This window comes from Portunus trituberculatus, chromosome 36 (genome assembly GCF_017591435.1).
Source record: "Portunus trituberculatus isolate SZX2019 chromosome 36, ASM1759143v1, whole genome shotgun sequence".
NCBI lineage: Eukaryota > Metazoa > Arthropoda > Malacostraca > Decapoda > Portunidae > Portunus > Portunus trituberculatus.
Window position 1 is genome coordinate 10,905,946 of NC_059290.1, and position 15,000 is coordinate 10,920,945.

Here is a 15,000-nt window from a genome sequence, read left to right on the forward strand (position 1 = left end):
AGAGAGAGAGAGAGAAAGAAAGAAGAAACGTGTACACGGTTATTATCAGCAATTCATGTAAACTCTTCGCAAGAATTGGGAATTACAAGAACTTAACCCCTTCAGTACTGGGACACAAGTTTACCTGAGATTTGTTTACATTAGACCATTTTATTAACATCATGAAAGGTCTATGGAGATCAGAAGATTAATGGCCACAGTCTTCACGATCTTAATAACACCCACATGAATTTCTGAAGCTGTACAAAATCCCCAAATAGTCACCAGAATGAATATAGAAACGCGTCATGGTACTGAAGGGGTTAAGAGTGTCAACAAACTTCAATCATTCACCAGGCCTACACGTGGCGGTGGCAGAATAAAACTTACTTAGGCCTATTTGTTCCTATTACCAACTTGTATTCTTATGACTCGACCCCACCGAGGCTGTGCGGTAAGCTCAGTTGAGGCGGTGGTCGTACAGGACGTGTCTTTGTCTTGTTGGCTGACTGGAATGTAATGATTATGATCTGTCTATCTGTTTATCTGTGTCAATATGGTTATCTGTCTATCGGTCCTTCTATATCTGTCTATCTATCTATCTGTTTATCTATCTATCTATTTATCCAAATATCTACCAATCTTTATCTACCTATAAACTGATGTATGCACATCTTCATGGAGCAGTCTGGTATTGATGCCGTGACGTCACGCGGCACTCGTGACAGCCGCCGCTGGAGAATTAGATCGCAAGCACTTTCTCCTCCTTCAGCACCTTCGATAGCTCAGTTGGTAGAGCGGTGGACTGTAGTGGTTCATGAAGCAGACATCCATAGGTCACTGGTTCGAATCCGGTTCGAAGGACACACTTTTACTGACAAGAGCATCTCAGTTTGTGTCCGTGTTGTCTGTAAGGAATTAACGGCACTTTATAAAGGCCTGGAGCACACGAACGGCTCTGTGACGCCACTTGGTAGCTGGGATGTGGCTCTCCATAAGTTTCCATTGTTTTTGTTTAGATTTAGAACCTGTCCCGATCACACCAGCCTCTGTGGCAAGCGACTGTGGCGAGCTGTCACTCATCTCCGTCAGCGTCTCATAACACTGTGGGAGAGAAATGGGTAATGTCGGAAGGTGAATGTGATGACACGACTGTGGGGTGTAAGATACTCTTGTGTGTGTGTGTGTGTGTGTGTGTGTGTGTGTGTGTGTGTGTGTGTGTGTGTGTGTGTGTGTGTGTGTGTGTGTGTGTGTGTGTGTGTGTGTGTGTGTGTGTGTGTGTGTGTGTGTGTGTGTGTGTGTGTGTGTGTGTGTGTGTGTGTGTGAGAGAGAGAGAGAGAGAGAGAGAGAGAGAGAGAGAGAGAGAGGAAACGTGTACACAGGTATTATCAACAATACATCTAAACCCTTCGCAAGAACTGGGAATTACAAGAACTTAACCCCTTCAGTACTGGGACACATATTAAATTTTATCTGAGATTTGTATATTATTAGACCATTATATTGACACCAGGAAGGGTCTATGGAGGTCAGAAGATTAATGGCCATAGTCTTCACGATCTTAATCACCCACATGAATTTCTGAAGCTGTACAAAATCACCAAATAGTCACCAGAATGAATATAGAAACGCGTCATGGTACTGAAGAGGTTAAGACTGTCAACAAACTTCAATCATTCACCAGGCCTACACGTGGCGGTGGCAGAATAAAACTTACTTAGGCCTATTTGTTCCTATTACCAACTTGTATTCTTATGACTTGACCCCACCGAGGCTGTGCGGTAAGCTCAGTTGAGGCGGTGGTCGTACAGGACGTGTCTTTGTCTTGTTGGCTGACTGGAATGTGAAAATTATGATCTGTCTATCTGTTTACCTGTGTCAATATGGTTATCTGTCTATCGATCTCTCTATATCTGTCTGTCTATCTATCTATCTGTTTATCTATCTATCTATTTATCCAAATATCTACCAATCTTTATCTACTTATAAACTGATGTATGTACATCTTCATGGAGCAGTCTGGTGTTGGTGCCGTGACGTCACGCGGCACTCGTGACAGCCGCCGCCGGAGAATTAGATCGCGAGCACTTTCTTCTCCTTCAGCGCCTTCGATAGCTCAGTTGGTAGAGCGGTGGACTGTAGTGGTTCATGAAGCAGACATCCATAGGTCACTGGTTCGAATCCGGTTCGAAGGAAGATGTTTTGCTGGCCAGCGTCTCATTACACTGTGGGAGAGAAACGGGTAATGTCAGAAGGTGAACGTAATGACTGACGACTGTGGGGTGTAAGATGCTCCTTGTGAAAGAGAGAGAGAGAGAGAGAGAGAAAGAGAGAGGAAACGTGTACACGGTTATTATCAGCAATTCATGTAAACTCTTCGCACGAATTAGGAACTACAAGAACTTAACCCCTTCAGTATTGGGACACATGTTTACCTGAGATTTGTTTACATTAGACCATTTTATTGACATCAGGAAGGGTTTATGGAGATCAGAAGATTAATGGCCACAGTCTTCACGATCTGAATCACTCACATGAATTTCTGAAGCTGTATAAAATCACCAAATAGTCACCAGAATGAATACAGAAACACGTCATGGTACTGAAGGGATTAAGAGTGTCAACAAACTTCAATCATTCACCAGGCCTACACGTGGCGGTGGCAGAATAAAACTTACTTAGGCCTATTTGTTCCTATTACCAACTTGTATTCTTATGACTCGACCCCACCGAGGCTGTGCGGTAAGCTCAGTTGAGGCGGTGGTCGTACAGGACGTGTCTTTGTCTTGTTGGCTGACTGGAAGGTAATGATTATGATCTGTCTATCTGTTTATCTGTGTCAGTATGTTTATCTGTCTATCGGTCCTTCTATATCTGTCTGTCTATCTATCTATCTGTTTATCTATCTATCTATTTATCCAAATATCTACCAATCTTTATCTACCTATAAACTGATGTATGTACATCTTCATGGAGCAGTCTGGTGTTGATGCCGTGACGTCACGCGGCACTCGTGACAGCCGCCGCTGGAGAATTAGATCGCGAGCACTTTCTCCTTCTTCAGCCCCTTCGATAGCTCAGTTGGTAGAGCGGTGGACTGTAGTGGTTCATGAAGCAGACATCCATAGGTCACTGGTTCGAATCCGGTTCGAAGGACACACTTTTACTGACAAGAGCATCTCAGTTTGTGTCCGTGTTGTCTGTAAGGAATTAACGGCACTTTAAAAAGGCCTGGAGCACACGAGCGGCTGTGTGGCGCCACTTGGTAGCTGGGATGTGGCTCTCCATAAGTTTCCATTGTTTTTGTTTAGATTTAGAACCTGTCCCGATCACACCAGCCTCTGTGGCAAGCGACTGTGGCGAGCTGTCACTCATCTCCGTCAGCGTCTCATAACACTGTGGGAGAGAAATGGGTAATGTCGGAAGGTGAATGTGATGACACGACTGTGGGGTGTAAGATACTCCTTGTGTGTGTGTGTGTGTGTGTGTGTGTGTGTGTGTGAGAGAGAGAGAGGAAACGTGTACACAGGTATTATCAACAATACATCTAAACTCTTCGCAAGAATTGGGAATTACAAGAACTTAACCCCTTCAGTACTGGGACACAAGTTTACCTGAGATTTGTGTACTATTAGACCATTTTATTGACACCAGGAAGGGTTTATGGAGATCAGAAGATTTATGGCCACAGTCTTCACGATCTGAATCACTCACATGAATTTCTAAAGCTGTACAAAATCACCAAATACTCACCAGAATGAATATAGAAACACGTCATGGTACTGAAGGGATTAAGAGTGTCAACAAACTTCAATCATTCACCAGGCCTACACGTGGCGGTGGCAGAATAAAACTTACTTAGGCCTATTTGTTCCTATTACCAACTTGTATTCTTATGACTCGACCCCACCGAGGCTGTGCGGTAAGCTCAGTTGAGGCGGTGGTCGTACAGGACGTGTCTTTGTCTTGTTGGCTGACTGGAAGGTAATGATTATGATCTGTCTATCTGTTTATCTGTGTCAATATGGTTATCTGTCTATCGATCTCTCTATATCTGTCTGTCTATCTATCTGTTTATCTGTTTATCTATCTATCTATCTATTTATCTAAATATCTACCTATCTTTATCTACCTTTAAATTGATGTATGTACTTCTTCATGGAGCAGTCTGGTGTTGGTGCCGTGACATCACGCGGCACTCGTGACAGCCGCCGCCGGAGAATTAGATCGCGAGCACTTTCTCCTCCTTCAGCGCCTTCGATAGCTCAGTTGGTAGAGCGGTGGACTGTAGTGGTTCATGAAGCAGACATCCATAGGTCACTGGTTCGAATCCGGTTCGAAGGAAGATGTTTTGCTGGCCAGCGTCTCATAACACTGTGGGAGAGAAACGGGTAATGTTAGAAGGTGAACGTGATGACTGACGACTGTGGGGTGTAAGATGCTCCTAGTGAAAGAGAGAGAGAGAGAGAGAGAGAGAAAGAGAGAGGAAACGTGTATACGGTTATTATCAGCAATTCATGTAAACTCTTCGCACGAATTAGGAACTACAAGAACTTAACCCCTTCAGTACTGGGACACATGTTTACTTGAGATTTGTTTACATTAGACCATTTTATTGACATTAGGGAGGGTTTATGGAGATCAGAAGATTAATGGCCACAGTCTTCACGATCTTAATCACCCACATGAATTTCTGAAGCTGTACAAAATCACCAAATAGTCACCAGAATGAATATAGAAACACGTCATGGTATTGAAGGGGTTAAGAGTGTCAACAAACTTCAATCATTCACCAGGCCTACACGTGGCGGTGGCAGAATAAAACTTACTTAGGCCTATTTGTTCCTATTACCAACTTGTATTCTTATGACTCGACCCCACCGAGGCTGTGCGGAAAGCTCAGTTGAGGCGGTGGTCGTACAGGACGTGTCTTTGTCTTGTTGGCTGACTGGAAGGTAATGATTATGATCTGTCTACCTGTTTACCTGTGTCAATATGGTTATCTGTCTATCGATCTCTCTATATCTGTCTGTCTATCTATCTGTTTATCTATTTTATCTATCAATCTATTTATCCAAATATTTACCAATCTTTATCTACCTATAAATTGATGTATGTACATCTTCATGGAGCAGTCTGGTGTTGGTGCCGTGACGTCACGCGGCACTCGTGACAGCCGCCGCCGCAGAAACAGATCGCAAGCACTTTCTCCTCCTTCAGCGCCTTCGATAGCTCAGTTGGTAGAGCGGTGGACTGTAGTGGTTCATGAAGCAGACATCCATAGGTCACTGGTTCGAATCCGGTTCGAAGGACACACTTTTACTGACAAGAGCATCTCAGTTTGTGTCCGTGTTGTCTGTAAGGAATTAACGGCACTTTAAAAAGGCCTGGAGCACACGAGCGGCTCTGTGGCGCCACTTGGTAGCTGGGATGTGGCTCTCCATAAGTTTCCATTGTTTTTTTTTTAGGTTTAGAAGCTGTCCCGATCACACCAGCCTCTGTGGCAAGCGACTGTGGCGAGCTGTCACTCATCTCCGTCAGCGTCTCATAACACTGTGGGAGAGAAATTGGTAATGTCGGAAGGTGAATGTGATGACACGAGTGTGGGGTGTAAGATACTCCTTGTGTGTGTGTGTGTGTGTGTGTGTGTGTGTGTGTGTGTGTGTTCACCTAGTTGTATTCACCTAGTTGTAATTTTACAGGGCCTGGGTATCATACTCGTGTGGCCCCGTCTCCATATTTACACACATCCAACTTTCCTTTAAAACTATGCACACTCCTCGCTGACACCACCTCCTCACTCAAACCATTCCACACCTCCACACATCTCTGCGGGAAACTATATTTCTTCACATCCTTCAAGCATATTCCCTTGGCTATCTTTTTACTATGCGATCTCGTAGTTCTATTTAAGTTTTCCTCTCTCAACATCATTTGCTCATTATCCACTTCATCCAGTCCGTTCAACAGTTTATAAACCTGTATTAAATCTCCTCTTTCTCTTCTTTGTTCCAAGGTAAGCAAATTCATTTCCTTTAATCTCTCCTCATAGGTCATTTCTGCCAATTCCGGAACCATTTTTGTTGCCATTCTCTGCAATCTCTCCAACTTCCTTATATGCTTCTTTTATAAGGGGACCAAACCACTCCAGCATATTCCAATCTTGGTCTAATTACCGTACTAATTAATTTCTTCATCATATCTTTATCCATATAATGGAAGGCTAATCCAATATTTTTTATCAAATTATACGTTTCTCCAAACATTTTATCAATATGAGCCTCAAACTGCCCATGGTCTTGTATTATCACTCCCAAATCCTTTTCCTTTTCCACCTTTTTCAACACTACTTCTTCACCCATCTTGTATGACCCTCTTGGCCGTCTTCCACTCTTCCCCATCTCCATCACATGACTTTTGCTCAGATTAAATTCCATTTGCCACCTCTTGCTCCACTCCCAAATCTTATCCAGATCTGCCTGTAAAATTTCACAATCTTCTTCACTTTTCACACACCTACACAACTTCTTCGCATCATCCGCAAACAAATTAATATAACTGTTTACTCCCTCTGGCATGTCATTAATATATACAAGGAAAAGTATTGGTGCCAGCACTGAGCCTTGTGGGACTCCACTCTCCACCACCAACCAGCCCGACTTTGCATCCCTTATTACCGTTCTCATCTCCCTCCATCTCAAGTAGTTTTCCATCCACTTTAACACTTTTCCTTTCAGTCCTCCATAAATCTCTAATTTCCATAGCAGTCTCATGTGAGGTACCTTGTCAAAAGCTTTCTTTAAATCCAAATATACACAGTCCATCCATCCCTCTCTCTTGTATTTTGTCAACCACTCTTGAATAAAAGCTCAGTAGATTTGTTACACATGACCTCCCTTTCCTGAAGCCAAATTGATGATCCGATAATAACTTATGATCCTCCAGGAACCGTATCCAATATTTCTTTATCACCCTCTCACAAATCTTACCGACCACACTTGTTAGAGACACAGGTCTATAGTTAAGAGGCTCTTCCTTACTGCCTCCCTTATAAATGGGCACCACTTCAGCTCTCTTCCACTCTACTGGTACTTCCCCTGTTTCTAATGAACACCTTATAATATCATATAATGGATCAATCAATTCTTCTCTACACTCCTTCAATAATTTTCCTGAAACTTCATCTGGTTCCATCGCTTTATCATCTTTAAGTTCCTCCAACATTTTATATAACTCCTTTTTAGGTATCTTAATGTCATCCATGTGCACATTTCCTTGTACATTCTGTGGCTTTACAAACATTGTTTCTTCAGTAAATACTTGCTGAAACCTATTATTTAGCAATTCCGCTATATTCTTAGGGTCATCTACTATCCCTTGCTCTCCTTTTAATCGTTCAATGGACTCTCTCTTTTTAAGTTTACCATTTATGAACCTGTAAAACAATTTTGGATGTTCCTTACTCTTGTCTACAATATCTTTTTCAAATTTTCTTTCTTCCTCCCTCCTTGTGTGTGTGTGTGTGTGTGTGAGAGAGAGAGAGAGAGAGAGAGAGAGAGAGAGAGAGAGAGAGAGAGAGAGGAAACGTGTACACAGGTATTATCAACAATACATCTAAACTCTTCGCAAGAATTGGGAATTACAAGAACTTAACCCCTTCAGTACTGGGACACAAGTTTACCTGAGATTTGTGTACTTCTAGACGATTTTATTGACATCAGGAAGTGTTTATGGAGATCAGAAGATTAATGACCACAGTCTTCACGATCTTAATCACATGAATTTCTGAAGCTGTACGAAATCACCAAATAGTCACCAGAATGAATATAGAAACACGTCATGGTACTGAAGGGGTTAAGAGTGTCAACAAACTTCAATCATTCACCAGGCCTACACGTGGCGGTGGCAGAATAAAACTTACTTAGGCCTATTTGTTCCTATTACCAACTTGTATTCTTATGACTCGACCCCACCGAGGCTGTGCGGTAAGCTCAGTTGAGGCGGTGGTCGTACAGGACGTGTCTTTGTCTTGTTGGCTGACTGCAAGGTAATGATTATGATCTGTCTATCTGTTTACCTGTGTCAGTATGTTTATCTGTCTATCGGTCCTTCTATATCTGTCTGTCTATCTATCTATCTGTTTATCTATCTATCTATTTATCCAAATATCTACCAATCTTTATCTACTTATAAACTGATGTATGTACATCTTCATGGAGCAGTCTGGTGTTGGTGCCGTGACGTCACGCGGCACTCGTGACAGCCGCCGCTGGAGAATTAGATCGCGAGCACTTTCTCTTCTGTTAGCGCCTTCGATAGCTCAGTTGGTAGAGCGGTGGACTGTAGTGGTTCATGAAGCAGACATCCATAGGTCACTGGTTCGAATCCGGTTCGAAGGAAGATGTTTTGCTGGCCAGCGTCTCATTACACTGTGGGAGAGAAACGGGTAATGTCAGAAGGTGAACGTGATGACTGACGACTGTGGGGTGTAAGATGCTCCTAGTGAAAGAGAGAGAGAGAGAGAGAGAGAGAAAGAGAGAGGAAACGTGTACACGATCATTATCAGCAATTCATGTAAACTCTTCGCACGAATTAGGAACTACTAGAACTTTTTAAGAATATCAACAAACTTCAAACATTCACTAGGCCTACACGTGGCGGTGGCAGAATAAAGCTTACTTAGGCCTATTTGTTCCTAATACCAACTTGTATTCTTATGACTCGACCCCACCGAGGCTGTGCGGAAAGCTCAGTTGAGGCGGTGGTCGTACAGGACGTGTCTTTGTCTTGTTGGCTGACTGGAATGTAATGATTATGATCTGTCTATCTGTTTATCTGTGTCAATATGGTTATCTGTCTATCGATCTCTATATCTGTCTGTCTATCTATCTGTTTATCTGTTTATCTATTTATTTATCAATCTATTTATCCAAATATTTACCAATCTTTATCTACCTATAAATTGATGTATGTACATCTTCATGGAGCAGTCTGGTGTTGGTGCCGTGACGTCACGCGGCACTCGTGACAGCCGCCGCTGGAGAATCAGATCGTGAGCACTCTCTCCTTCGTCAGCGCCTTCGATAGCTCAGTTGGTAGAGCGGTGGACTGTAGTGGTTCATGAAGCAGACATCCATAGGTCACTGGTTCGAAGGAAGATGTTTTGCTGGCCAGCGTCTCATTACACTGTGGGAGAGAAACGGGTAATGTCAGAAGGTGAACGTGATGACTGACGACTGTGGGGTGTAAGATGCTCCTAGAGAGAGAGAGAGAGAGAGAGAGAGAGAGAGAGAGAGAGAGAGAGAGAGAGAGAGAGAGAGAGAACGTGTGCATCTATTAACAACAGTACAACTAGACTAAACCTATCACTTGAACTGGGAACTACAAGACCGTAAGAATAAAGCGACTCACAGCATTCACCGGGCCACACTTGGCGGTGACTGTATCAAAGGTGCTTACTTCTTACCATCGTGTATTCTTGTGACTCGACCCCGCCTTGCCTGTGAGGTGTGCTTGTTGGTGGTAGTACAGGACGTGTCTTTGTCTTGTTGGCTGTCTGGAATGTAGTAATTATGATCTGTCTATCTGTATCAATCTGTTTATCTGTCTATCGATCGGTCCATCTCTAACTATATGCTAGTCTATTTGTATTTAACCATCTATCTGTCTGTATTTTTATCTATCTTTCTTTCTGTCTTTCTGCCTCTCCATCTGTCTATCTATCTATATCTATTTATCTATATATCTATCTATTTATCTATCTATCCACAAACTGATGTATGCACATCTTCATGGAGCAGTCTGGTGTTAATGCCGTGACGTCACGCGGCACTCGTGACAGCCGCCGCCGCAGAATCAAATCACAAGCACTTTCTTCTCTATCAGCGCCTTCGATAGCTCAGTTGGTAGAGCGGTGGACTGTAGTGGTTCATGATGCAGACATCCATAGGTCACTGGTTCGAATCCGGTTCGAAGGACACACTTTTACTGACAAAAGCATCTTAGTTTGTTCCGTGTTGTCTGTAAGGAACGCGAACACCTTCAGTACTGGGACACATTTTTTTGTGTACGATTAAACCATTTTGTTTACATTAAGAAGGGTCTATGGAGGTCAGAAGATTAATGGCCACAGTCTTCACGATATTACTCCCCCACATGAGTCTCTGAAGCTGTATCAAATCACCAAATAGTAAGCAGAGTGAATATGGAAACGTGACATGCTCCTGAAGTGGTTAAAGGAAGCGGTAGGGAGCCAAGCAGCCATCAGCCTCACTCACCCTAGCCTCTCCCTCTGTAGAACCCTCTTACCTCGCATCACCCTTGGTTCCTATTTATTTTCCTTCCTTCCTATTTCCTTCCCTTCTATTTACTTCCTTCCTATTTCCTACTTATTTACTTTCCTATTTCCTTCCTTCCTATTTCTTTCCGTCCTATTTACTTCCTTCTTATATCCTTCCTATTTGCTTGCCTTTTGACACCCTTCGTTCCTATTAATGTACCTATGTAGTCTTAGAACTCCCTCTTCCCCGTTAAAAACCAAATTTCCGAGTGTTTTAGTTATCTCTCTCTCTCTCTCTCTCTCTCTTGGATGTCTAGTATGGTGGGAGGAGTGGTTGGCAAGGTGGTGAAGTGGTGAGGTGGTGAGATGGTGAGGCTGGCAGGGGTGGTGAGGCTGGTGGTGTCAATATGGCATTAGTGAAGCGTTCTGTCTCACACACTGCCTCTCGTCTTTCTATCCTTCAGTTTATCTATCTGTTTATCTACCTACAGTACTGCCTTTCATCCTTTTATCTATCTACAAGTACAATGTCAATGCGGGAAGGCGTAGGTAGTAACACTGCTGTTACTGAGACCGTGACGTCACCTGCTTCACTTCCACTTTCTCCTCCGTCAGCGCCTTCGATAGCTCAGTTGGTAGAGCGGTGGACTGTAGTGGTTCATGAAGCAGACATCCATAGGTCACTGGTTCGAATCCGGTTCGAAGGACACACTTTTAAGAGCTTAGCCTGATCCGTGAACTGCGAGAGGCTGGATGAAGGCCGCGTACCACAAACTGCCGCTACATTAAAGGGAATAACAGATAGCAGATAAGAGCAAGGCCGAGGCTGTGTGATAAGCTGTGTAGGGAGTCGTGCAAGTGACACCAGAGACACTAAACCAACACTAGGGAACATGAAACACAAGACATTGGCTACAGGTTTATTTATTCATTTTACATGTAAGAGAGGAGGACTGGGGAAGGGCAACAAGAATATAAGGAATAAAAGACCCACTTACCCGCCAGTCCCCTTTCAGAGCCGATAGAATTAGCCAAAGAACATGACAGATATAATGAAAAGGTAAATTACTGTTACTGGTTGTCTTATACCGCTTAGCTCTCTCTCTCTCTCTCTCTCTCTCTCTCTCTCTCTCTCTCTCTCTCAGATTGTTGTCATCATTGTATCTACTTTAGGGAATTAGTGTGAGTAAATGTGAAGTTATCAGCAACTTTTCTGTACAACTTTTAATGGTAAACCACGAGTGAAAGGAGGCTCTTCAATATGGATCGATTTTTCAGTACTATCTCTGTCTGGCTGGCTCTCTCTCTCTCTCTCTCTCTCTCTCTCTCTCTCTCTCTCTCTCTCTCTCTCTCTCTCTCTCTCTCTCTCTCTCTATCTATTTTTTAATCTATATCTATCTATCTGTCTCTATCTATCTGTCTATATCTATATCTATCTATCTATCTATCTATCTATCTGCCTCTGTGTACCTATTCTTGCCCGTGATGTTCGTTTGTCTAGTGAGAAACACCATAACAGTGTCCCGGGAGCTGCCGCCACGCACCACGCGCTCACCGTTATTACCACACCACGCCACTACACCGCGCCGCTGACACTGCAATTCTGATTCCGGCGTCACTTTCTCTTCCTTCAGCGCCTTCGATAGCTCAGTTGGTAGAGCGGTGGACTGTAGTGGTTCATGAAGCAGACATCCATAGGTCACTGGTTCGAATCCGGTTCGAAGGACATTCTTTTGTCACGAATGGCTACAGAAAAGGAATCATGTGTGTGTTTGTGTGTGTGTGGTGTGTTTTTCTTGTTGCTAGAGTTTTCGTGTGTGTGTGTGTGTTTTTTTTTTTTTTTTTCTTTTTATGTATGAGGAGAACTACGAAGGGCAAAAAAATAATATTAGAAAAAAAGGCCCATTTGAATTTTAGTCCCGATAACAGAATCAAAATAATTAGTCAAAATTGAGGGACAAATGTGTCGACACCTCTCTCTTAAAAGAAGTTAAGTCGTAGGAAGATGGAAATATAGAAGCAGGCAGGGAGTTCCAGAGTTTACCAGTGTGTGTGTGTGTGTGTGTGTGTGTGTGTGTGTGTGTGTTGCCTCATGGGAAATATACAAGAGCCAGTTTTTCATGTTGCGTGGGCCGAGGACAAACACATCATCTGAGGGAACATGGCGTGATGAGAATGAAATGCTAAATAAAGGCAAAGAAATGACACACCAGATGCTCACTTGCTCAGGGGAAGGTTAAAACACACACACACACACACACACACACACACACACACACACACACACGGATCAAGTCAAGTCTCTAGTATCGTTTGGCAGAGCTTGCTGACTTCTTAACCCTTCAGTACTGGGACGCTTTTTTACCTTGAGTTTTGGGTGTGATTAGACCATTTTGTTTACATTAGGAAGCGTCTATGGAGGTCAGAAGATTAATGGACGCAGTGTTTACTATTTTAATCCCCACATAAGATTTTGAAGCTGTTTAAAATCACCACAGAGTAAGCAGGAGGGATATGAAGACGCGTCATAGTGCTGAAGGGGTTAATAACTGAGAAGGCAGTGCGTGGTCATTTCTCAAACATGTCAGCGGGTTGTGTCTTCTCTTAATGGAGTCTAATGGAGGCTGTTGAGAATTTAATGGGGTTTTTATCAGTTTAACCCCTTCAGTATACCGGGACGCGATTTCATATTCATTCTGCTTACTATTTGGCGATTTTACACAGCTTCAGAAACTCGTGTGGGGATTGAAATAGTGAAGACTCTGCCCCATTAATATTCTGACCTCCATAGGCCCTTTCTAATGTAAATAAAATGGTCTAATCGTACTCAAAACTCAAGGTAAAAATGTGTCCCAGTACTGAAGGGGTTGAAATGCAGAATGTTTTAGCCGTAACAAAACTCTAATCATGAAAATTCTAGATACGAGACTAATAATAAAAGGGAAGCTGCAGTGAACATTTGAACCCCTTCAGTAGCAGGACACGTATTCATATTCATTCTGGTGACTATTTGGTGATTTTATACAGTGTCAGAAACTCATGTGGGGGATTAGATTACTGAAGACTCTGGTCCATTAATCTTCTGACCTCCATAGACCCTTCCTAATGAAATAAAATCGTCTAATCACACCAGTAATTCATGATAAAAATGCGTTCCAATACTCAAAATGTTAAGAAGTGTGTACCGCCACCAGGGACACAACCAACCTCGAGAACCATAAACCGTGACACTTGCGAAACGATCATCACCAAAAGGTGTGTCCTTCGAACCGGATTCGAACCAGTGACCTATGGATGTCTGCTTTCCGAACCAACTACAGTCCACCGCTCTACCAACTGAGCTATCGAAGGCGCTGACGAAGGAGAAAGTAGAGCAGAATTAGATCCGCATTCTGAAACGCTCTTCTCTCTCACCACGACTATATTTCAAGGCCACAGAGATAACTAGAAGGGTTTTCAGGAGTGTTTCACCAGATAATAATGCAGAAATCTTGTCACTCTGCCTCTAAAACAGTAAAAACACCTTAAAAACCCGCGTTCATTTAAATAAAGCCTTTTAGAATAGTGGAGGTGAAGCGCGGAAGTGTTTCAGAACCTTAGTAGCAACGCGATGGAAGTGGCGGTGGTGGTGGTGGTGGCGGTGGTGATGGTGGTGTTGGCTGGCGGGTGACGTCACGGAGCCTCCACCACAAACAGAACATGTTATAAGTATTGAGCTATAATATCTTGTCTATGTGTTCTATTTGTTGTCTATCTGTCTGTCTACAGCGCCACACTGCACTGCGACCCTTTAGAATGTGTCGAGGTACGCTACAAATTACTGACACTGCCGTATCTTCGTGGTTAGTTAGGTTACGCTAAATTGTGATCGTTTATAGTCAGCAAACCAATCCGCAGTCTCATCGTGTACTCAATAATGGCTACTGTTTTCTACGATCGCTGTTTAACCCTTTCAGTATTGAGACGCATTTTTACTTTGATTTTTGGGTGTGACTAGACGATTTTATTTGCATTAAGAAGGGTCTATGGATTTCAGAAGGTTAATGGCCAGAGTCTCTACTATTTTAATCCCAACGTATGTTTCTGAAGCCGTATAAAATCACCAACTAGTAACCAGAATGAAGAAGGGAACGCGTCCTGCTACTGAAGAGATCAAATGTAAGAATTGATTAACCCTTTCAGTAGTGGGACACATTTTTACCTTGAGATTTGTGCACGATTAAACCATTTTATTGACATTAGGAAGGGTCTATGGAGTCAGAAGATTAATGGCCACAGTCTTCACTATTTTAATCCTCCACATGAGTTTCTGGACCTGAATAAAACCACCAAATAGTAAGCAGAGTGAATATGGGAACGCGTCATGGTACTTGCCAGCTTACCGCAGTGGCTCCCAGAGTGAATGTCACCGGCATTTGGCACTCCCGCACCTCACCACGCGGCACAGTGACCCCGCATGTGCCAAGAACCTCCTGCACACCTTGACCGCTCATTACAGTGTGTTTAAAAATCATTCCTCGTATGTGTAACCATTAGATATAGTGGTAATGGTGAGTCAGCTTGTCGTGTGATGCCTAACATACCGAGGCAACACTGTGTCACCTGGCGGGGCGTCAAGGCTGCTGGTGGCACTCGCAAGGCCGTGGCGAGGCTGGCACTCTGGCACTCTGGCACTGTTTGGAGCTCTCGTCAATTATGAAAGCATGTATCATTGAGAGCCTCGTGGTGCTGACAATTGTGCC

At 43.2% G+C, this 15,000-nt stretch overlaps 10 non-coding genes across 10 annotated transcripts; 9 read left to right on the forward strand and 1 right to left on the reverse strand.

Annotated features, from left to right (window-relative positions):
- Positions 1–753: 753 nt before the first annotated feature.
- On the forward strand, positions 754–843 carry Trnay-gua. Its single transcript is given in 2 exon segments — positions 754–790; positions 808–843. It is a non-coding gene; the product is annotated as a tRNA-Tyr (tRNA).
- A 1,241-nt stretch (positions 844–2,084) lies between these two features.
- Positions 2,085–2,174, forward strand: Trnay-gua. Its single transcript is given in 2 exon segments — positions 2,085–2,121; positions 2,139–2,174. It is a non-coding gene; the product is annotated as a tRNA-Tyr (tRNA).
- An 871-nt stretch (positions 2,175–3,045) lies between these two features.
- Positions 3,046–3,135, forward strand: Trnay-gua. Its single transcript is given in 2 exon segments — positions 3,046–3,082; positions 3,100–3,135. It is a non-coding gene; the product is annotated as a tRNA-Tyr (tRNA).
- A 1,098-nt stretch (positions 3,136–4,233) lies between these two features.
- On the forward strand, positions 4,234–4,323 carry Trnay-gua. Its single transcript is given in 2 exon segments — positions 4,234–4,270; positions 4,288–4,323. It is a non-coding gene; the product is annotated as a tRNA-Tyr (tRNA).
- Positions 4,324–5,201: 878 nt separating this feature from the next.
- Trnay-gua lies at positions 5,202–5,291 on the forward strand. Its single transcript is given in 2 exon segments — positions 5,202–5,238; positions 5,256–5,291. It is a non-coding gene; the product is annotated as a tRNA-Tyr (tRNA).
- A 2,997-nt stretch (positions 5,292–8,288) lies between these two features.
- Positions 8,289–8,378, forward strand: Trnay-gua. The gene is given in 2 exon segments: positions 8,289–8,325; positions 8,343–8,378. It is a non-coding gene; the product is annotated as a tRNA-Tyr (tRNA).
- A 1,488-nt stretch (positions 8,379–9,866) lies between these two features.
- Positions 9,867–9,956, forward strand: Trnay-gua. The gene is given in 2 exon segments: positions 9,867–9,903; positions 9,921–9,956. It is a non-coding gene; the product is annotated as a tRNA-Tyr (tRNA).
- Positions 9,957–10,875: 919 nt separating this feature from the next.
- Trnay-gua lies at positions 10,876–10,965 on the forward strand. Its single transcript is given in 2 exon segments — positions 10,876–10,912; positions 10,930–10,965. It is a non-coding gene; the product is annotated as a tRNA-Tyr (tRNA).
- Positions 10,966–11,894: 929 nt separating this feature from the next.
- Positions 11,895–11,984, forward strand: Trnay-gua. Its single transcript is given in 2 exon segments — positions 11,895–11,931; positions 11,949–11,984. It is a non-coding gene; the product is annotated as a tRNA-Tyr (tRNA).
- A 1,534-nt stretch (positions 11,985–13,518) lies between these two features.
- On the reverse strand, positions 13,519–13,609 carry Trnay-gua. The gene is given in 2 exon segments: positions 13,519–13,554; positions 13,573–13,609. It is a non-coding gene; the product is annotated as a tRNA-Tyr (tRNA).
- Positions 13,610–15,000: the final 1,391 nt, after the last annotated feature.